Here is a 23,096-nt window from a genome sequence, read left to right as displayed (position 1 = left end):
CTTGCACTTTGGGAAGAGATCTCCTTCTGAACAGGTGTGGCTCTGTAGTTTTCTGACCAGCTCCCAGCAACCGCACTGAAACAGAACCCATAGGGAAAACTCTCAGGATGGACTACTATGGATCTAAAGGAGGACTGAGAATAAAGAGGAGAGGGAAAAAATCAGGAAACTTTTAAGAATAATTGATTTGCATATTCTTCCTCTTATTCCTTCAGGTTGATGGAGAAGGAGAGATGGGTGTTTCATTTAGTAAGTACCTATTTAGAAGCTAGTATATACTGGGCTCTGTTCATTAAAGCACAAAATCCTTCCAGATCCTACAAGGTAGTGCTAGTATCATGATCTCTATTTTATGGCTGGGGAAATTGTTAACTAAATTGTCTAAGGTCACAGAGTCGGTGAAAGACAGAGCCAAGACTAGAATCCAGGTAGACTGGCTCCAGAGTCTAAGCTCTAACCACTACAGTAAGTGGCCTCTCTATCTGACCCAGGTCTCTGCTAGACAACTTTTTTTTTTTAATCAGATACCAGTATTGCTGAGTTCGTTTAATTCTCATAACAACATTCCCTGGTGTAGGTTATTACTTTAGTGACCAGTGTAAAGAGTCCTAGATTAAAGAGCAATCTAAGATATGATACAGGATAGAAGAATTCAAGGCATACTCAGGTAATGCTGTCACTGAAAAATGTGATTATCTTTAGTCATTAAAATTTTTTTTTCTTGGCTGTACCGTGCGACTTGCAGGATCTTAATTCCAAGACCAGGGATCAAACTGGGCCCCAGCAGTGAAAGCACCAAGTCCTAACCACTGGACTGCCAGGGAATTCCCTGAATATTAATTCTTTTTGAATTGGCAATTAGCTTACTGACATTTAACTGTCTTCCATTTCCTGAGGATAAAATCTTTGGAGACAGTGGGGGGAAAAGCTAATCTGACCCATTCTTTCAAACAACAAGGGTTTGGGGGATTTCGTTGAATACCAGCACTTTGATATGAGCGGAGGGTGCCTGGTAAATACCCTCTGCTTCCTGCGCTTATGAAGTTTACAGGCCACTGGGGCTAGGTGGGGGCAGGGATGGTAGCTACTTCCAGCATGGTCACCATCAGTTTCCTTCCTCTCCATATGCATGTGACATGCGTCATCGAGAGGTACAACCTATTCTTGCCTTGAATCTGGACTTGCCTAGAATGCTCTGACCAAGAGAGTATGGCAGAATGATTCTACACTGATGCTGGGCCTGGCCTACGAGAGGACTGACATCTTCTGCCTTGGACTCTTAAGAGTCCTCAGCCACCATGGAAGACGTTTGTATTAGTCTGCTCTGGCTGCCGTAACAAAAGACGAGGCTGTGTGGCTCAAACAACACAAATTAATGTTTTCGGTATATTTTCAGGAGACTGGAAGTCCAAGGTCAAGGTGTCAGCCTCTCTCTTTGATGTGCAGGCAGCCACCTTGTCTCTGTGTTCTCACAGGGCCTCTCCTGTACACGTTTTTAATGGTGTTCGTCTCTGACCAAGAGAGTATGGCAGAATGATTCTACACTGATGCTGGGCCTGGCCTACGAGAGGACTGACATCTTCTGCCTTGGACTCTTAAGAGTCCTCAGCCACCATGGAAGACGTTTGTATTAGTCTGCTCTGGCTGCCGTAACAAAAGACGAGGCTGTGTGGCTCAAACAACACAAATTAATGTTTTCGGTATATTTTCAGGGGACTGGAAGTCCAAGGTCAAGGTGTCAGCAGGGGTGGTTTCTCCTGAAGCCTCTCTCTTTGATGTGCAGGCAGCCACCTTGTCTCTGTGTTCTCACAGGGCCCCTCCTGTACACGTTTTTAATGGTGTTTGTTGTTGTAGTTGTTTGATTGGGCTAAGTGACTTTACTAGAGAAAGCCAGGATTACAAAGGACCTGAGCGTTGGTATTGGGGCCCTTCTTCGTGCCAAAGGTGAGCACAATATTTACAAAGCCCTAGTTGTACTGCATACACCTCTTGGCCCGGCCCATCTTCTTTTTCTCCTGTTTAGCCACCTTGGGAGTCTGACCTCTTACTTTCCCAGCACTGGCCAGGGAACCATGGACTTCACCTCTAAGCACGTGCCTGGTTACTTCCAGAGTGCTCAGAGCCTCCACCCCACACTGACCCACGGTAGCATCATCCTCTAGGATGAGGATGTTCCTGCCAGGAGCACGACTTGAGGGATGCCCTCCAGGGAAGCTACATGAGCCTTGATTTGGGCGACTGTCTCCTGGCCTGTCACCTCAAGAGTGTGTAGCTCCCAGGCGAAGACACAGAACTGCATGTCGGCCATTGAACCGTGGGCACCACTGCTGCTACCGCGAAGATGGAGTCGTGAAGAAAGAGCTTTAATGGCGTTTTTGATGAATAGAAGTTTTTAGTTTTGATGAATTCCACTTCATCTTTTTTTCTTATTGGTTACTACTTTCTGCAACTCACATCCACATCCAGTCTTCATGCTCTAGGCCCCTAAACCGCACTCACCATGCCCCTTTCTGGTCTATACTAACTCGCCGGTTTTCTCCCCAGGTCTACACTGGCTCGCTCACTTCTTCCCCGCTGAGCTCCCGCCAATTCGGTTGGTTTGCCAGGCATCTTCTCGGGAACAGAGCCCGTGCTCTGTGTCCTTTCTGGGAATGAATAAAGGGAGTTCTCTCTTGTCCAGTCCGGGGTCGGTTCCGGGTTGTTAGGATCCTTGAGCCTCAGTGCCCCGGGGCTCGCAGGGAAAGGCAGAAAGAAGGGAGAGGAGAGAAATGCCAAATTATACCCTGGACTGAGAGGAAAGCCTCGCGAGTTCAGTCAAAGTTGCTGGCTCTACTGAGAAAGAAGGTTCAGTTAATTTTTAAGGATTTACATTCCCATTTTTTCGGATAAACCCTAGACTGCCAAAGAATTTAACAGCCCATGGTGAGTGCACGTTCAGCAGAATTGCAGATTTGACTCATTTGGGAGAGCCGTGTTGGGCTGTCAGGATGGCCGAGTGGTCTAAGGCGCCAGACTCAAGCTGTAGTCTTCAAGCTTCCTTTCAGAGAGGATTCTGGTCCCCGAATGGGGGCGTGGGTTCGAATCCCACTTCTGACAGACTGTTTTTCCTCCTGCTCTAAAAGCAACCACTACCACTTTCTCAGCCATTTTTTGTTTCCATTCATTCTTCTCTCTACTTTCCCTTTTACAGTCCTAACGACGGACCCTCAATTAGGAAAAGAAAGACTCTTTCTTTTCCGTTTTGGTTGCTGCTTATCACGGATCACGTTTTGCTCTGCACTCTGGTTTGTTCATTAAAGGCGCTTTTACTAAACGCTCGTTAACCCTGGGGAGTCCTGGGAGAAAAATGAGTCTGGTGGGAACAGAAAGACATGTACACAGACTCGGTGATTATAGGCTGCTCCTGAGCTCACGGGCCACTAGCATCGTAATCTCACGTCCTTTCTCACTACCCGAACCCATCAAAAATTAAAGTGCAGAAATTGAAAGCAGCGTGGTTCAGTCTGTTACAGGATTGGGATGTGAAAACAAAAGGTAAGGTTCCACCGAGATTTGAACTCGGATCGCTGGATTCAGAGTCCAGAGTGCTAACCATTACACCATGGAACCCCTCTTGCATCAATGTTTCTACACTGTCCATCTGATATCTCTTTCTTTGTGCTTTCTATTTTTTTTTTTCTTTTCCTTCAATTGAGGTATAGTTGATTTACAATACTATATTCGTTTCAGGTATACAACATAGTGATTCAAAATTGTTATAGATTGTACTTCATTTAAAATTATTTTATCCTTGTGCTGTTTAATTAAAAAAATTTTTTTGATGAGAGAGATGTATAGAAAACAATTTAAAACAAAACGTGCCAGCTTAACCGAAAGCTCTGCCTCTTCTTCCTAATTGATTTGTTTGTTTGTTTTCATTTACGGGGGCGTTTTTTGGAGGGATGGAAAATCTCTGCTCTTTCAGCCGAAGGGCGACGGAGAAGCCAAAAGCAAGGATGGGAGGTGGGTGGGAGGGGACTTTCACTGATTGTTTCCACTGAGCCTGCTTCCCAGATTTCCATCCCTTGATGTCAGGGTCAGGGCAGGATCCTGATCCAAGAAAATGGATACCTCTGGAGGTTTTGATTTTGCCTTCATTTCCGACCCACGCAAAGGCAAATTGGATTTTAATCTTGTCGTTCAAAAGGGAGAAAAACATTAACATCTTTTTTCTACAGCTTCGCTTATTCATTCTAGGATACTTGCCTCCAGAGCAACTTGGAGTTTCTTGGTGCTTCCTGCTTAGCTGTAATCATGGGCTTGCCATTTTAAAATCTGTCCTCCCTCTCCGAGATGCCTTAAGTGCAGGACCGGTTCTCATTCCTCTTTAACACCCTAAGGTCTGGTACATAGTAGAAGCTTAATCAATGGCTAGTTGTATGAACGCCTAGATGAAAGGTGGAATGAATGAATGCATGCATGAATGAACGAACGAGTGAATAAATAATCAGGTAGCCCAGCGCTGGACTGTTTTGAATGTTTCTTTTTCCTTCTCTCCATAGGCTAAATCTGACAAGCCTAAAGGGCATGATTGTTGCTTTTTTGGGGGTGAGGGGCTCCTTTCCAGGTCCTAGCTCCCAGGTGGACATTCCAGTGTTCATATGGCCACACAAATATGTCCTCGAATGTGGATGGCCAAGAGAGGACGTCATAGTGCTGGGTATAGTCATTTATTTCTCTAAACTTTAACTTTATTAACATAGCATGATTATTTAACTGTTAAGAACAACATATAATAAAGAGATCATACATGTAGCATCACTGGAAGAAACACTCAGGTATAAATTACTACTTTAGTCAGTCTAAATATTAATTACTGGCCAGTCATTCTTCATGTGCCTCTGGTAGTCTCCCAAGGCTGAATTGCTTAGGAATCCCTGAATCATTTTCTGGCTTTCATCCTTTTTTTGTAACTCCATCCAAGCAAGGTGCCTGTCAAGAAATAGCTACTCAATAAATATGGGTTGAAGGGCATATATCTTTTGGAAGGTGGAGAGGGAAGCAGTGAAATTCAAAGACTTTTGGCCAGGTCACCATAGAGTTCTCCTAAGTGTCTATTCCTTCCCTCCATGCACATAAACTCTCCGTTCTATCTTCTTGAGTCTCCTAGCCTTAAAAGACGGTCTAAGTTATCTCAGATCCAGCTGAATAATGGACCAAGTCTTTCTTCCCCAGTATAGGTGGCACACTTTTTATTCCATGAGCCACAGGCTTATTTCTTAAAGAAAAATGTCCATTGGTTTTAAAATTACACCAGAACCTCAAAAGCCCACTATTCAATTATAAGCTTTAAACTGCTCTCTGAGGATAGGCAAGGCAGAAGGGGTGTAAATGAATGTTTTTCATCTTAGCACATTTATATCCCAGGAAAGGGTAGGGAGTATAGAGCTGGAAGATAGTACAGATGGCCGTGGGTTGGTTTATTTATTTGTGAGTGTGGAGTTCAGAAGACTACACTTTTCACTTGGAATCGCTCATCGTTGGTTCATAAATATTGCAAGGTGAATGCAAACAAAGACTGCTGAGGGGAATGACTGGGGGAAGAGATGACTGGGACCCACAATACAGAAGTAATGTGATCCCTGGCAATCTGCGCAAGAATGATTTGCAGTAACCTGGTAGCAGAGCTGAATCCAGAAAGAGCAAGTCAGTGTGGCGTAATCAGAGTCAAGAACCAAGTTTAGCTGGAGTGTCCTGTAGAAATGGGGCTTCAGAACACATGACTCTACCTCAAACTGAAGACCTCAACGTCTTCCGGGATCCTCAGCTCTGTGTACCTTGCTCATTTCACAATTAGAAAGATATTCTTTCATGTATTTATATATTTATTCACTGATACTTACTACAAATATCTATTTAGTTTTCATGATGTGGGGAAGTGAGAGAAATATGGTTCTATATCTGACAAAGCTTATGACACATGGGGAAAAGCAGATGATTACACAAAAATTTCCCAAAGTTATGATAAATGCTAAAATAAGTGATGGATCAAGTGATAACAGAGCATGGCCAAAGCATACCAACAGGAATACCCAATTAAGGGCAGGTAGCAATGAGGAAAGCCTGCCAAAGAAGGGATGGCTAAGCTGAGGCCTGCTACAGGCTCCCCAGCACGTTCCATTTCTCTTTCGCGGTATTTATCAGACTGGGATTTTTTTGAACAATTCATTTGTGGACTCGTGGATTCACTTATTCGACTTATGAAATAAATATCTACTCATCCTAACAACTCAAACAAAAGTGCCTAAAGTAGAATTTATAATCTCCCCCTTCCCTATCCTCTGACACTGTTATCACTGGAAACGTTGAAGTGTGTTCTTCTATACATTGTACTGTCGTACCGTCCTTTATTTTGGTAACTATATATCTACAATGTCATTCATAGTTCAGTTGCATTCTTTACCGTAGAAATTGTATCATCTTGGGGCCATTATGCGTCTAATGCTTGTCTTCTCTACACTGCACCAGGGCAGACACCCTCTCCTTTGTTTCCTTCCAGCTCCTCAGTGCCTAATTGTAATTCTGGAGGGAGAGATCAAGGGAGGCTTCCAGGAGAGAGCAACTACCTTGCTGAGGTGTAGAGGATAAAAAGCTTTGAGGGCAGAGAGAATTGCTTGGAGCAGAGACTGAGGGCGCCCAATGGAAGACGCAGAGACGCGCGCAGTGAGGGGGGAAGCGCCTCTAGACCATGTGACCTGAGAGGCAGTTGAGTGGCAAGGCGAGGCGCCTTGCGTAGAGTCGCCACAGCTCAGATCAGCATAATTAGGATTCAAAATGTGAAATGAGAAGGCTTCGGGGATGCTGAGAACCGCGGCCGGGCAGGACCTGTCTCCAGTTGCAAGTGGATTCAGGGAGGCTGACAGCTACTCACTGTTCCACCATTTATTGAATAAGGTAATAAGTAAGAACTGTATCTACGGGGCCTAAGTACCTAGTAGGTAACACATAGTAGGAGCTGATTTCTTTTCTTTTCTTTTCTTTTTTTTTACATAAACGAATGAATTAAATGAAGGTCTGTTATACGTTCGAAACTATTGGGTGATGAAACTACAATAACGGAGTAAGTACCACGCAGAGTAGATGCTCATTAACTTTTTGTTAATTGAAATAATCAGTTGAAGGCCTGTCATGTGTTGAACACTGTTTTGGGGGACAGTGCATATGGGCGTTATCTCTGGCCTCTGGGAATAGCAGAAGTGGTAGGAGAGGAACCTACCTGAACTTGGAGCCTGTGAGAACGGTGTATATTGTACATGAAAGAGTACCTACTCTGACAACGGTGAAGGGCAAAAGGTCACTGGCAGCGGTGGGATTCGAACCCACGCCCCCGACGAGACTGGAACCTTAATCCAGCGCCTTAGACCGCTCGGCCACGCTACCCCCTACAACACACGCTTTTACATGCATCTCATCTGACCCAAACTGCGCCCGTTTCAGGTCCTTTTTCTCTCCCCCCCACCCCACCCGTGCCCCCGCCACTCTGAGCTGTCTCCGCGGGCCCTTCCTCCAGCGTTCCCCGCTCCACTCCCAGCACAACCCGAGAACCCCCTGACGCCTGACACTTTGCTTTCTCATGGCTCCCAGGTTCACCGTGAACGGCGACGGCGCAGGTGGCGCGGGAGGAGTCTCCTGCCCCGTCTGTCATCAGCATAGGAAAAAGGAGTCACGCAGACTGACAGTTCCAGTGGATGCTGTGGGTTCCAGATCCACTTGGACTTCAGGGAGTAAGCCCCCGGACTTCAGGAGTGAGCAAGTCTGGGCGTTTGGCTTGAGCCCGGGAGCTGCCAAGGAGAAATGAGGAAAGAATCTTGAGGCCCCCTCCCTTCCTCGCCCTCCTTCATCTATCTCAGGAGACCAAGCTCCTCCTTGGAACCTCACGAGGGAGGCAAAGAGTACGGTCCTTGTTATTTAAGTCTTGTTTGCCTTTCAGAAGGTAGCCCATCTCCACAGGCCCCGGTCATACCCAGCAGAACTTCTGCAAAGTCCGCACTCAGTTGCCCTCACCGTCCCTAAAGTCTTCGCAGGAAAGTTTGCAGGGGAAACGGGGCTGGGCCGGTAGTCGGGCCCTTACCTTGTTCTGTGTGGCTTTGCCATCCAAACTTCGAATATTTTAGAGGCGAATTAAACCATGGTTCCGCCTTCCTTTGAAACACTGTGATTCAGAGAATTCTAAAATGAGTCCTTTAATACAGTTGGTAGATGTGGTGTATGAGTAGCAGGCGCAGTTGCCTCCTTAGCGCAGTAGGCAGCGCGTCAGTCTCATAATCTGAAGGTCCTGAGTTCGAACCTCAGAGGGGGCAACATCAACCTTTTCTTCCGTTTGCGTATAAAAGGAAAATTCGGAGGAAATTGTTTTGATAAAACTAAAAGGGAATTTTTTTGTTTAACAGAACCGTGTACGGTTCAGATACAAAATAGTAATTTTCAGTAAGATTAAATACTCCAAAAATCTTTTTATATCAATTGTAGATAGAGCTAGGAGACTTTTAGACTGACTTGTTACAAAAACATTAAGGTCAAGAAACTTACTGGTTGAGAGGGAGAAGGGGATGGAGGGTTACACTGGGGATGTGGAAGATGCAGTATGATGTGCAAAACATTTCTATTAATTATTGATTATCTTTTGCCATTCTTCTGGAATTACCACCAGATCACAAACGCCATCCTACATGAAAATCCCCCCCCCCCCCCCCCATTTTCTTTGCATTGGACTTCTTTTCCTGCTTCCAGTGTTCTTGACTGGGTCTCTAGGTCATCCAAACTGCAAAATACAGGAAAGAGTAACAAGAGAAGCAGGAAACGAAGAAAGAAGAAGTGATATTTAGAGAGACAGGATAAGCACCTGGCTCAAATAAAAACAAGCAAGAATCAAAGCAGAAATAAGAACACAGAGAACAAACGTATAGATACCAAGGGGGGAAGGGAGGGTGGGATGAACTGGGAGCTTGGGATTGATATATATACACTACTATGTATAAAATAGGTAACTAATGAGAACCTACTGTATAGCACAGGGAACTCAGTGCTCTCTGGTGACCTAAACAGGAAGGAAATCCAAAAAAGAGAGAATATATGTATATGTATAGCTGATTCACCTTGCTGTACAGCAGAAACTAACATAACATTTTAAAGCAACTATACTCCAATAAAAATTAATTTTAAAAAAAGCAAGATTGATATTTAATATCCAGCTCTTAACATCTCAGCTTGTTGAGTGGGAGGTATTGAACAGATATTTATTGAGCACCTGCTATGTGCCAAGCACTGTTCAAAGCTGTGTCCCTTACTATTAATCCATTCCCGCTCAGCTTCAAATTCAGCCTCCTCTGTGATGTTGGCTCTGGACATCTGCAAATTACATATCTAAAACTTTGTCAGTTGGCTTTCTCTTAGGTTCTGTCAATAAGAGGAACTAGAAGGAGCCGGGGAGGCAAGAGAAGAGAAGAGGAACTGTTTTCTGAATTTTGCTATTCCAGTCAGGGTTGCTCCAACAATGGTAGTTGATTCCAGCCACCATTCTCTTTGTGCTCTTCCTCAGAGGCCCAACCCCTACCCGTTTTTCCCCTCCGCCCTAGAAGGTGGTAACTACTTTCCATAGTTATTATCTCTGGGTTACCACAGTGTTCTCAGTTGAAATACCTGGTGTTGTTTCTGAACTAGACCTTGACTGATACATAGGGGCTAGGGATACCACACCGTACACAACAGAAATTGCTCCTGATCTCATGGACTTCACTATGTTTGAGTGGGACATGGTAGACTGCAAATCTGAATTTTTAACAGCAACCTCAGGAGATCAGATCTGAATGCACAGCTGAACAAGTTTTTGGAATCCCTCTGCACATATCCAGTTATCTCATATTGACTATTGTGGGGAAGGTCACTTCCTCCCAAGATTCTCTTTTTTTTGTCTGATCACTCACGGCTTGCCTGCTGATCAGAACTGGCGGCAGTACCCTCAGGTATCCACAAGTCAGATCAAGAACAGAGCAAACACTCCATGCTTTCCAAAGAATTCTCAAAAGATCCAAAGTGCCCTTTCTTATTCTGCTTTATTGCTGCCTTTCCAAGTAAAGGGTTTATTAAGGCAATGCCCTACTGAGAGAAATGGATTAGTTTGACACCTCTTCCTCTCTAGGTGCCCAGGGAGAGTCTGGGCCCAAGTCTTCTGCTTCTTTCCAAATGTTCCCAGTCTCTGCACCATTCCCCAACACTGCCACATAGTCAGTAGGTCAAGTCTACATGGCTACACAGTAACCTAATTTGTGTTTTCCTATCATCTCTTGCCTCACGCTGACACATTCTTTACATGAAACCAACATAATATTTTTGAAATCATCTCTGACCATGTTGTTCCTCTCTGCTTAAAATCCCCAGTGACTTTATATTGCTGCAAGGATGAAGTTTGTACTCTGCACTCCTAGCCATAACCTCTGAGCCTGTCTGTCTCTCATCTGTCCCTGCCTTTCTGTTTACCTTGCCCCCCACCTCCATCAGTATTGTCCCAAGATATCTGCACTCAAGCACCTCAGGCCTTCTTTAAGTTCTCTGAAAGTATTCTGCTTTTTTGCTCTTCCTAAAATGCTGGAGACATGTTTTTGTCTAATCTATTACTGTTAAACTGTTGGTTCTCAGTTTAAACACCATGTCCTGGGAAAAGTCTTCTCTTACCCCCTGGAAGAGGTCACCTCCCTCTATAATCCACTGTCTTGGAGATATGGGGTGGGGAACACCTATAGCTTGCATACGTTTATCTTAATTTTCTACCTCTATGCTCCCTTTATCCCTACTTAAGTCTATTAACATTTTCCATTTTATCTTATTACAGTGAAGTTGTGTAGACCACCTCAAATCTATTTTGAATAGTGGCATGAATAAATACATAAGTTAGAATGTACTACGTATCATTGTGGTAAACCCAACCTTTGAGGAAGAAATTTCTGTTGCAGGATTTAAGGGAGGAAAGTGGATGAGAGATTAAGTAATTTGTCTAAGGTGGCACAACCAACCAATTAAATATGATTTTCTAATTCATCTATTTTATAATAAAAATAATAATGATGATAACACCTAACTTTCATTGAACTGTTAGCATGACCCAGACACTATTCCAAAAGTTTACGTGTATTATCTCATTTAACTTGGAAACTCTGGTCATGAGATTATACCTGTTTGTTTCTCTACAAACCTCAGTAACCTGTACTTTTTCCTAAGAACATTTATCACAATGGCTGTTTAAACATTTATGGTGTAATTCATTGTTTAAAAGGCTGACTCTCCCTTCTAAAGGGTAAACTCCATGAAGGCTGAGGTGGTGGCTTTCCACTGCTGTAAACCAGGGGCAAAGCAGAGCTCCTTGCTCAGAATAAGTTCTCAAAACCTAGTTGTTAAGAGCTTTTTCTGCTAGGCATTCTTAAGGTCTGGGGGGAGACTGGAACACAAATTGTGAAGATGAAGCACAAGACGGTCCAGGTGATTACATCTCTAGTAACATACAACTTTTAGAAGTAATTGTTTATATTACTCAAATATGAGCGTTATCTTTTTCTTATGACCTGGGGCAGAAGTAGTTGTGAGCCATATTCAAAGAGGCAGGAATGGAATTAGGAATAAAGAAAAGGAACATGAACAGAATTGGAACTTTGTTCATGTACTTTTCTTCACATTAGGATGTACAGGAAACATGCTGTGATGAAAGAGGCCCGGGTAGCTCACTCGGCAGAGCATCAGACCTTTAATCTAAGAGTCTAGGCTTCAAGCCCCTGTTCACGCGTCGCTTTTGACTTTTACCATCCAGTTCTGACTCCGCCCTTGCAAACCATCCATCTCTTTACACGGTATGTGTAAGTGACTCAGGCAAACGCAAACGCCGAGGTGAATAGATGGGACCTTTACTGTAAGATGAAGGGAGCTAGCATTTAAGGAGAGCCTTAGAGTACATGGCTTTGTACCAGAACCAAATAATTTCCTAAGAGTGAAGTAAGAGTTGGTAAATGAGTGGCTGAGGAGGCTTTTCTGGACATCAAATTTCCATAAAGGTAACAAGAATATGTAACCAGAGATAATGTAACTTTATTTAGAAATATACTATGATCAGAATTCCATCTCTTCCCAGAGGCAGCCAACCCACAGCTTGGCTTGGCTTGGCTTTTTGGTGGTGAATGCGCCAGACCATCATTGCCTAATATCATAGTCATTAATATTTTATTACTTCCTTACTCTGATTATAGGTTCACAGAGCAATCTTCTAATGTTCTTTGCTTTCCACTATAGAGTTTATTTTACAAGGGAAAGAATATGCTGATCAACCATCAGTACGGCTATAATATGTTCATAATCTGGCTTGGAATGTCTCTGACATTTGGTTATTGCGAGTCAGTCCTGTAAGCCTGAAAAAATCTGGGTGAATTAAAAAATAGTTTCTGATTCTACAAAGAGGACGAACAGATTCAGAATAGTGGCTCCAACAAGAATCAAGATTCTCTAAGGAACTGCCCAAACAGCCAGACCATCCAGCTATTTGGCCTCTCTACAGTCCTTAACTGCAGCTCTTAAACTGCAGCAGATGTAGGCTCCTGGAATCAGAGGCTGAGGGTCTAGAAGACACTGTTAACATGTTCCCTAGTATATACCTTTTTCATTCTGCACCAGAATGAACTGTTGAGAGAACTGTCCTGAAATACAGGTCCAGATATTTAGCAGGAGCAGCCTAAGTATTGCCCTCTCTTTTTCCAGCACGGACTGGGCCAGAGAAGTATGCTTGCAGGATGAACTTCAGTAGGTGTGACTCCCGTGGGGATTACTGCAAAAATCCAAATTTGAGATGTTGATCGCCTGGAGTAATATAGCGGTAGGGAATATGGCAAAAACCAAAACAAAACAAAAACAAAGTAACGTTTAATATGCTAATTAATTCACTGACTTATTTGACAAGTGTTTATTGTTTGTCAGATACTGTGCTAGGCACTGGAAATACAGGAGTGGATAAAACAGACATACTTCTTAGGACACTAGCCACTGAATTTAAGCCCCACCCCCACCCCCATCCAGTATGATCTCATGTAAATTTAACTAATGACATCTGCAAAGACTCTATTTCCAAATAAGTTCCCGTTCTGAGGTTCTGGGTGGGCATACATTTTTGTGGAACAATATTCAGTGTAGTACAGATGGGAAACCAGTTAGGACCAGATTAGATAGGGAGGCCAGGGCAAGGAGATGGCATGTATATATGAAGAGGAAACAAGAAGACTTACTGAGAAAACTGAATGTCAGATTTTCATATATCTGTCCATTCAATATTTTTCCCCAATAAATTAGATTGCGCCAATAGGATACTGTTCCAAGAAGAAATAGCAATCAGAGGAACTTGGACAAGAGGTTGTCCACTGGAAGGAGCTGAAGATAACAAGTCATTATACATAAACAACATCTTTCCATATTTTTGCACCTACCAATCAGGAGGAAGACAGCTTAGGCTTGAGCTTTTTGACCAGCACACAACTGGCCCAGTCACTAGGAAGTAGACTTTTGCCAGACGAAGGCGGTAACTGGTTGATGGAGGGCGAGGGCAAAAACCAAACTGCCCCCTCTGAGGTTCGAACTCAGGACCTTCAGATTATGAGACTGACGCGCTGCCTACTGCGCTAAGGAGGCATACAGCCGAGCATTCTCATCAAATGTCTTTAGCACTGGAATTTACCTTGTTTAAACTTCTGTCTTGCTCTGTAGTTCCTTTACTTTAAAATCTGAAAATGAAATGCTCCCCTGCAACGTCTTAAAAGTGCAACAACTTCTACAACCTGAATCAGATGAGGAAAGTAGTTGTCGATGCCACTGCCTTTGCTCCCCTCGTTCTGAACTGATGACCCTCACCTCTCACAACAGAAGGAGAGTTTCCTTAACTTCTTGCCCAGATACCTGCACTTAACCTATACCTGCGTCCATCCCTGTGGTCTCTAGGGAAGAGGAAAACGGCCCACTTCCTCTCTCACTCTCCCTCTCTCTTTCCATACCCGATTCTTCTCATCAGTACTTCAAACACGTTAAAGTGTTTACTACCTTAAATAACAAAACACTTCCTTTGACTCGGCGCCTCTGTCTCAGGCTGTCGCTCTATTTCGTTTATGCCACTTCGCAGGCAAATTTCCCATAAAGCGGTCTGTCCTCATTTTAAGAAAACACCTCCCCAAGTCCCATCAGTTTCTTAACAGACTACAATCTTCCCTGACCACTGCTCCGTCCCGAAGAAGTCCAAAGGGGGTTCCTGGACATATGGGACTTGATGCTTTAAAGAATAAGGTGTCCTTGGTGCAAACTCTTGGGAATCTGCTGGTATGAGAGAGCTGTAGTTACAGAAACAGGAACAGGTGAAAAGCTTGGCTTACCCAGTCTCCTGGTTTGCCCCGGGAATGTCTTGGGAAAGCCGCACCTGGGAAACCTCTTTCCGGGCTGAGAAGAGTCAGGGTTTCAGAAATGGGTTGCGGACGGCTGGGCAAAGTACCAAAAAAACCCTACGACAGCTTTACCTCCGCTGACGCCCCCGCCCCTGGAGGGCTGAGAGGAACACTGATTTTATTGCCAAATTGAGGCGGCACATATTATTCGACTTCTGTAGTTGCAATCTCTGTTTTTCCCCTGGCCGCTGATGAGGGCAACCGGAATTTTTGGTTCGCAGTAACGGGCAGTCCAGTGTTGCATCCCTCTGAGTGCTGTAACCTAAATATGCGAAATAGGTGTTTTGTAGTTGTGAACGTTAACAGTTTGCCTCTGCCTGTAGATTAACTGTTGTGCTTTTTATCGAAATAATGTTATCTTTTTTTGTTGTTGTTGTTTTTTGCGGTACATGGGCCTCTCACTGTTGTGGCCTCTCCCGTTGCAGAGCACAGGCTCAGGACGCGCAGGCTCAATGGCCATGGCTCACGGGCCCAGCCACTCCGCGGCATGTGGGATCTTCCCGGACCGGGGCACGAACCCGCGTCCCCTGCATCGGCAGGCGGATTCTCAACCACTGCGCCACCAGGGAAGCCCCGAAATAATGTTATCTTAATTTTTAACATTGTGGATATTTCGACCATGTGTCCTGAGTCTAGATAATGAAAATGAGAACAAACGACTACCATGTGAATGCCAGCATGACCCAGACCTCACCGAAAAAGTCTAAATGGCAGATGGAAGAACACATATAACTGGAGTAGGGAGGTAAATTACCAAAACAGAGTACTGCACAATATGTAGAAAAGGATTTGGATTTGGGCATAGTGGAGAAGGAGGTGTGACAGTACAAGGGGAGACTGAATCTCCCAAGTCTGGGTTAAGACGGGCGAGAACTTTCGAATCAGAGGTTTTTCTTCTTCTCTAAATGAAACCAATGCTCAGTCAAAAATAGTGTTGTGTATAATACCTGAAAAGAACTCGCATTCTCTATTTCCTGATTCAAAGGTTGTCCCGAGGGCAAACAAAAAGGGAAATTTTGATACCATGTACTGGCCTCTTGTACTGTGAAGCCGATTCTGTCGGATGACCTTGTTCTCTACAATATAACAACTTCAAATGATGTGTCAAGTTAGGCAAGCAAAAAATGTTTCCCCTAGCTCCTACGACTTTAATTTGAAACATGGTGTCGAAAAATCGTCTTCTTGATTTGTGTGTAGATTTAATAAAACCACTAGATACATAAAACAGAAGATTGTTGATATTTTGTTCAAATACAAACTAGGCCATGCTCATCTATCTGCACATTTGGCAACAGTGCAAAAGTAAATTTTGGCAAATCCCATTTAGCCTTACCAAAGAAAATAAAAAGATCTTATCTGCTAAATGTCCTGCACTCCTTGTACACATACATTGCTTTAAAGGATTGTGGTTTGCTTACTCATGATATTGAGGCTTTCATAGTTTATTGAGGTTTATGGTCAGTTTTTATTTTCTTCAGAATGTGCAGAAGCACTTACTGAGATTTTTTTACTTCACAGAAATGGAATGAGATAGCCTTTTAGGCATGTGCCTACAAGGTGGCTATCACTGTTGCTGGCCATAGAAAATACTTTAAAATATTGGCCTGCTGTAAAATCTTTATTTTCAAAGTGTGGGGTAAAAAGAATGTCCTTATCTAATTTGGAAATACTTTGAGGATGGGAATGGAGAAAAGTACTATGGTAAAACAGAAATGTATATATGCTCTTTCTCCAGTATTGTTTGATGTTACGTAGATTGGGACAAAAACTCATAAACTAAAAAAATGATTTATTTGGGGGAAAATATGACTGCTTCAGAACAAAATAATAAGTAACAACAACGATAATAATAATAATTAATAATAATACCAGAAAGGGACAGCCAAGTAGTCAAGTTAAACACAACTTTCTTAACTTATTTGCTGAAAGTATAACTTATTTGGAATCCAAGTTTTATTTCACAAGTTTAAATTACTGCTGTGCTTTTTATCAAGACGAGAACTGAGCAAGGAGCAGGTTTGGGGGATGGGTAAGAAATCAAGAGATCTTTGAACATGTTAAGTTTGCGATGCCTTTTAGACATTCAGTGGAGATGTCAGTCATGTAATTTGATCTGCTCAATGGAGAGATGGTGTTGAAAGTTTAAGTCTGGGACTTCTCAAGGTATAGATGGTATTGAAAGCCAGGTGATCAGGTGAGCTCAGATAGGGAGAGGGTGTATGTAGGGAATACATGAGGACTCAGGTCAGGACCCTAGAGAACTCCAAAATTTAGAGACTGGGAGGAAATAAAGAAGGAGCTACATTTAAGTGGGGAAAAAAAACCCAAACAAACAAACAAACAAACAAACAAACCAAGAGAGAGTGGTGTTCCAGAAATCAAGTGAATGTGTTTCCATAAAGAGGGAGTATCAGCTGGGCCAAGTGTTACTGAGAAGCTGAGCAAATTGAAGACTGAGAATTGACTGTTGGAATCTGCAAGATGGAGGTTGCTGGGACTCGACAAGGGAGTTTCAGTGGAGTTAGAGGGGATAAAACTTTGGTTTAGAGTGGGTTAAACGGAGGAGCACAGTTTGGGGTATGCTCTGTCCATTCAGCTATTCAGATTCAGGTTTGGAGAAAGTGGTGGTGTGTTTGATTTGACCTAGGGTGGGGAGTGGGGCACAGGAGATGAAGGTTATACAAGCTCGTAATGCTGGTAATTAATCATGAAATCTAAGCTGTGGAAAGAGGGAAGTAAAGACGTGAGGAGGAAGGGGATACATTTTCTCTTGTTTTTCTCCCCATTTTCCTATCCCATCCTCAGTTTCTGAGATCTCTAAATTCTGAGTCAATTCTCTTCAAATATGAGAAGATTCTCATTAAAATATCCTCATCAGCTCTGTAGCCTTCGTTTCTTTCAACTCCATCCAGTCTTGCTGACCTTGAGGGCTTCAAAATATTTTAGCATGCAATAGCATTTCTTCATCTACATGAACAACTGTGTTAAGGGCACCAGACTCAAGGCCTGTCATTCTCATTGTTTTCTCCCTGGTTTTCAAATCCCACTTCTCCGTAAGAAAAGTATCACCTTGGCGAAGACCTGCTTCTCCTCCAACAGCAGGTGAATAGCATCATCACATTTGCATCCTTTTTAATCCCTTCCTCTCTTTTACTCACATTCTACCAGCTTCCAAGTCCCGTGAATTCTACCTCCTTGGTACTTCCTGAATCAGTCTCCTTTATTCCATACCAGATTACTACGACTGTTTTACTTTTTCTTTCTCCTCATCCTGCCTCCGTGTCTTTCCTCTGCTACAGCAGTGGCCTCCAATCTGGTTTCTAGGCTTCTAACCTTGCTTGTCTCCCATAGTTTGTCTACACAGGGCTGTCATACACAGGTGCCCTATAAAAGACACTTGCGGAGAAGGTATATAGGAGCTGAAGTCTGGCCTGAGTTCTGAGAGTCAAGCCATGAGCCTTGGACAGAGGTGGCATTTTCCTTTTTTTGTACTTTATCAGCCCCGAGGGTCGCCTTTCTGTTATTCATCCACCAATATGAGTCGTTATTACATAATTTGCACAAAGGCACTCTGTGTGCTAGCTGAGGCCCCACTTCTGCAGTACAGTCAGGACAAGCTTGCAAAAGATACCAGTTACACTGGCCTTTCTGTTCAGAAGGGTACTTCTTTGTCTTTCCAAAGCCTTTGAGGTAAAGTTCAAAGTCATTGAAGATACAGCTCACAATGTGTTCTCATTATCTACTAACATGTAACAGAATTCCAAAGCACAGTGACTTGTGGTACGCAGAATAATGGACATTCCAAAAGATTCTCTAATCCCTGGAAACTGTGAATGTTACCTTACATGGTAAAAGGGACTTCACAGATGTGATTAAGATTGAGGACCATGAGATGGGGAGATGATCCTAATCACAAGAGTCCTTAAAAGTGGCAGAGGAAGCAGAAGAGTAGGTAAAGGGATGTGATTTGAGGACTTGACCCATCATTCATGTCTTTGAAGAACCAAGGACTGTAGCGGTCTTTAGAAGCCAGGAGTGGCCATTAGCTCAAGCCAGCAGAAAACAGAGACTTCAGTCATACAACCACAAAGAAACAAACTCTATAAACAGTGTGAAGTGGGAAATAGATTCTCCCTTAGAGCCTCCAGAAAGGCATGCAGGCTGCGAATACCTTGCTTTCAGCATGGTGAGACCATACCCGTCACTTCTGACCTGAAAAATTCTAAGATAATAAATTAGTGTTTTTTAAAGCCATTAAGGTTGCTGTGATAGCAGTAGAAAACCATTTTGTTATCTCTCTTGATTCTGTGGGTTCACTGGGCTCACCTGGGCAATTTTGCTCCGTGTGGTGTCAGCAAGAACTCCAGACCTCTGAGGACTTGACTGGGCTGAGCTCTCCAAGATGGCTTGCTCACGTGACTGGTTGTGACAGTTAGTGTTTGTGACCTGCTAGGAGCTCTGTTGAGACTGCTGTCCAGAGTGCCTGGCTGTGACCTTCCCATGTGGCTTGGACTTCTCACAGTACAGTGACTGGGTTCTGAGAGGGAGCTTCCCAGATTGAGCATTCCAAGAAACCCAGTCAGAAGCTGCCAGGGTTCTTATGACTCAGGCAGGCCTGGAACTGGCAAAGTGTCACTTCAGTGAACTTCTACTTGGTCAACCAAGATTCACTGTGGGAATGTGCTACACACAGGTGTGATTACTGAGAGACCTGCTACGCTGGGGTCAGTTCTGGGAGACTAGCTACCACACAAGGTAACTCTTTTTTCATCAGCAGCTTCATCTTAATCTTAGTCCTCTTGGCCCATGCACCGTTGATGCTCCGCTCAGGTCTAATGGAACTAGGAACTAGGGATTTTCACACCTTTTCAGCTTTGCACCTGTTGATGCTTCATGGAGAGAATCTTCCCACGCCCTATAAAACTGACACAATTCCAACATGTGGGATTTCCCCCGCACCGCCAAGCAATTCTTTACACCAGCTGGGTGTCCTACAGTTCAACTCAGTTCTGACACTACCTACCCAGAGGTAGCATCAGATTTTACCACTTAAGGGCTCAGCTCCACAAGACTGCCCACAGACTCCGAACATGAGTCCAGGTCGTCAGCTGTGCATCTGATCGACTGACTAGAGATGGGAATTTTCACAGACTCCCCTCCTTGGGTTCAATTAATTTGCTAGAGCAGATCACAGAACTCAGAGAAACATTTTATGTACTAGATTACTGGTTTATTGTAAGAGGCTATCACTCAGGAACAGCTAGATGGAAGAGATGCAAAGGGCAAGGTATGGGTAAAGGGAGGATGGAATTTCCATGCCTTCTCTGAGCTGGTCACTGTCCCCACATCTGCAAGTGTTCACCAGCCCAGAAACTCTTCAAACCCTGTCCTTTTTGGTTTTTATGGAGGCTTCATTGTATAGGCACAATTCATTAAACGTAGGCCATCAGTAATTTAACTTAATCTCCAGCTCCTCTCCCTCCCAGGAGGTAGGAGGTGGGACTGAAAATTTCAACCCTCCAATCACACGGTTAGTGCCCCTGGCAACCTGTGCCCACCCTTAGGAGATCTCTGGGGCTTTCCCAAAGTCTCCTCATTAACATAACAAAAGGCACCTTTAGGGCTCTCAACAGTTAGGAAAGTCTCAGTGTTTTAGGAACTGTGTGCCAGAAGTGTGAGGAAGACCAAATAATATTTATTATAAATCACAACGATCACATCTTCCTTACCCGCCTAATTATAGCTCATCTTTAAGACACATTTCCGCTATCATCTCCTCCAGTAAACCATCCCCATCTTAGGTTAGGTGCCCGTAATGATGATTTTCTCTACACAACATCCTGCCGTTACATCTATGGAAGAATACGAGTGTGTCTTAATTCTCACTGACTTACTTGTCTGTATTTTTAAAAAATCAGGCCATAAGCTCCTCAGAAGAGTGCATTTTGTACTCTCCGATTCCCCAGATGGACCTAGTATAGATGGCACAAAGAAGGGTCTCAGTAAATGTTGGCTGACAGAGTAGTAATTGAACAATTCTCTGCATATATTTATTACTTCCCACAAAACGAAAATGTGCCCAACATGACATTGTACAAATGTCCTGGTTTCAACCACGCACAAAATCATGTATGCACGAGGGCGGGAACTAAAAAGGAAGGGAAATGCCCATAATCAGTTGGGAAGGCAGAACTGTGGGTATCTTTTTATTTTTCTCTTTAATGTTCTAATATCATAATGCTGCCACTGTTAAAATAAATGAAAATGTGTAGACATCTGGTTCCAAAGCGTCAACAGCCTTGTCACTTGCAGCACGGACCGCTGATTGGCTTAACCTGGTAGTTTCTTAGAAATGCAGACTCTCAGACCTCACCCCAGACCTACAGCATTAGAACCTGCATTTTAGCGAGACCCCTCGCCCCCATGATTTTGTATGCGTATGGAAGTTTGCGAAGAACACGACCCTCAATACAGTCCTTCACCCTTTCCTTTATTAAATTTACGGCCATTTGTTTAACAGACCTTTTTGCAAAGATTCCGAGGACGACACGATAAACCGAGCTTATTCACATCTCTGCAAGGGCTTTCTGCGTCTCCTGAGCTCGGTTCTATCAACCCCTTCTAGCAATCTAGAGTGGGTAGTGGGCTGCGCACAGGGGAGTCGCCGCGCGGGTCGCGCCGCGCAGCACGGCTTTTTACAGGGGGCTCCCGGGGGAGCCCGGGGGTACCAGGTTGTCTAAGGAGGGGGGGACCCGGCCCAGGCCGGACACGGAGCAGGTCAAACTCCCCGTGTTGGGCGGCGGTGGGACCGCGCCTGCGAGCAGTGCCTGCAGTTCTGCCCGGACATCCGACGAGACCCGGTCTCTTTTGTTTAATCTTCCCTGGATTCTCTTTTTGAAGACTCGTTTTGCCCCAGCATTATTTTTGCACACAGCAGACCACCTAACTTCACGGAGTACACGGGGCGGCGTACATACTACTGTTAAAAGATAAACTGAGGCATATTAAAATTTTTAAGATTTTACTTGAGCAAAAATCGATTCCAATCGAGCAGCATCCAATCTAGCAGGTAGGAAGGAGTTCCGGGGAGCCCTACAAAATGAAAGACTTTAGTAGGCAGAAGGGAGCAGGAACAAGGAAGTTATACTAGGCAAAAAAGCAGGTTGGCTATTGCTAGGTTACTTTCCTTTAGGGGGGTGGCAGGAGTCTATCAGGCAGATAACCTAACTAGTAGTGCTGATCAGGTGATTCCTGATTGAATGGTTTTAGATTACATTTCTAGGAGGCAGAGGCCCTACTTAGATCTAGGTTTGGTGACAGTGAGGCTTACCATAAATGACTCCATTTTGGGCCTGTCTTTTTTTTTTTTTTTTAACACTAGTGTATACTTTATCTTTAGGTTTTGCACACAAAGGGTGTGCAAAAGGGTGGTGTAGTCAGTCCACACTGGAAGAAGCTCTTCTTAGTGATTTATTATCCTGGGAATTTCTCCACCCTGCAATCAGCCTTTCCCAAAACAGTAAGGCTGTACTGCATTTTGTAAATACTGCTGCATTATATTGCATTGCATGACAATTGTATAATCCAAGACAGATTTGCCACAGGTCTGAACTTCCAAGTTTTTTCAGGAACTTCTCACTCAAAAACCTGTACACAAATGTTCTTCCTGGATTGGACAAAAGACCTAAAGAGACATTTCACCAAAGCAGATATATGGATGGCAAATAAGCACATGGAAAGGTTTTCAACATCATTAGCCACTGAGGAAATGCAAATTACAACCACAATGAGATGTCACTGTATACCTATCAGAATGGCTAAACTAAAAGTAGTAGCAATGCCAAGTGTTGACGAGGCTATATACATTGCTAGTGGGAATGTAAAATGGTGCAGCCACTCTGGGAAACACTTTGACAGTTTCTTTAAAAACTAAACATGCAAGTACCATGCCACCCAGAAGTTGCACTCCTGGACATTTAACCCAGAGAAATGAAGACTGATGTTTATACAAAGATTTATCCTCAAATATTTATAGCAGATTTATTCATAATTTATTCATAATAGTAAAAAGCTGGAAACAACCCAAGTGTCCTTTAATGGGGAATGTTCAAACTGTGGTAAACTCATACCACAGAATAGTATTCAGTAATAAAAAGGAATGAACTATTGAAGCACTCAACAACCTGGATGAATTTCCAAAGAATTACAGTGAGTGCAAAAAGCCAATCCCAATAGGTTACATACTATATGTTTCCATTTATATAACATTGTTGAAATTACAAAATTATAGAAATGGACAACAGATTAGTGGCGGCCAGATGTTGGGGGGGCAGGAGGAAAGTGGGTGTGGTTATAAAAGGGCAACATGAGGATCCTAGTGGTGATGGAAATGTTCTGTATCTTGACTTTTTCAATATCAATACCCTGCTCCTGATATTTCATTATAGTTTTGCAAGATGTCACCATTGGGGGCAACTCAGTAAAGGGCACATGAGATATTTCTGTATTATTTCTTATAATTGCAGGTGAATCTACAATTATGCATAATTTAAAAATTGAATTTAAAAAAGACAGAGGTCAGGACGCTGAGACGCAGCCATT

The 23,096-nt window shown here is 43.5% G+C and overlaps 5 non-coding genes and 1 pseudogene across 5 annotated transcripts; 2 read left to right on the top strand and 4 right to left on the bottom strand.

The window, feature by feature from the left end:
• Positions 1–1,880: 1,880 nt before the first annotated feature.
• LOC112412595 (ubiquitin-like protein FUBI pseudogene) lies at positions 1,881–2,299 on the bottom strand (annotated as a pseudogene).
• A 682-nt stretch (positions 2,300–2,981) lies between these two features.
• On the top strand, positions 2,982–3,096 carry TRNAL-CAA (transfer RNA leucine (anticodon CAA)). The gene is made up of 2 exons: positions 2,982–3,019; positions 3,051–3,096. It is a non-coding gene; the product is annotated as a tRNA-Leu (tRNA).
• A 441-nt stretch (positions 3,097–3,537) lies between these two features.
• Positions 3,538–3,609, bottom strand: TRNAQ-CUG (transfer RNA glutamine (anticodon CUG)). The gene has a single exon. It is a non-coding gene; the product is annotated as a tRNA-Gln (tRNA).
• A 3,728-nt stretch (positions 3,610–7,337) lies between these two features.
• TRNAL-AAG (transfer RNA leucine (anticodon AAG)) lies at positions 7,338–7,419 on the bottom strand. The gene has a single exon. It is a non-coding gene; the product is annotated as a tRNA-Leu (tRNA).
• An 847-nt stretch (positions 7,420–8,266) lies between these two features.
• TRNAM-CAU (transfer RNA methionine (anticodon CAU)) lies at positions 8,267–8,339 on the top strand. Its single transcript has one exon. It is a non-coding gene; the product is annotated as a tRNA-Met (tRNA).
• Positions 8,340–13,622: 5,283 nt separating this feature from the next.
• On the bottom strand, positions 13,623–13,695 carry TRNAM-CAU (transfer RNA methionine (anticodon CAU)). Its single transcript has one exon. It is a non-coding gene; the product is annotated as a tRNA-Met (tRNA).
• Between the last annotated feature and the right edge of the window lie 9,401 nt (positions 13,696–23,096).

This window comes from Neophocaena asiaeorientalis, unplaced genomic scaffold (genome assembly GCF_003031525.2).
Source record: "Neophocaena asiaeorientalis asiaeorientalis breed wild unplaced genomic scaffold, Neophocaena_asiaeorientalis_V1.1 scaffold239, whole genome shotgun sequence".
NCBI classification, from domain to species: domain Eukaryota; kingdom Metazoa; phylum Chordata; class Mammalia; order Artiodactyla; family Phocoenidae; genus Neophocaena; species Neophocaena asiaeorientalis.
Note: the sequence above shows the minus strand (reverse complement) of the source record. Positions and strands in the feature narration are given on the sequence as shown.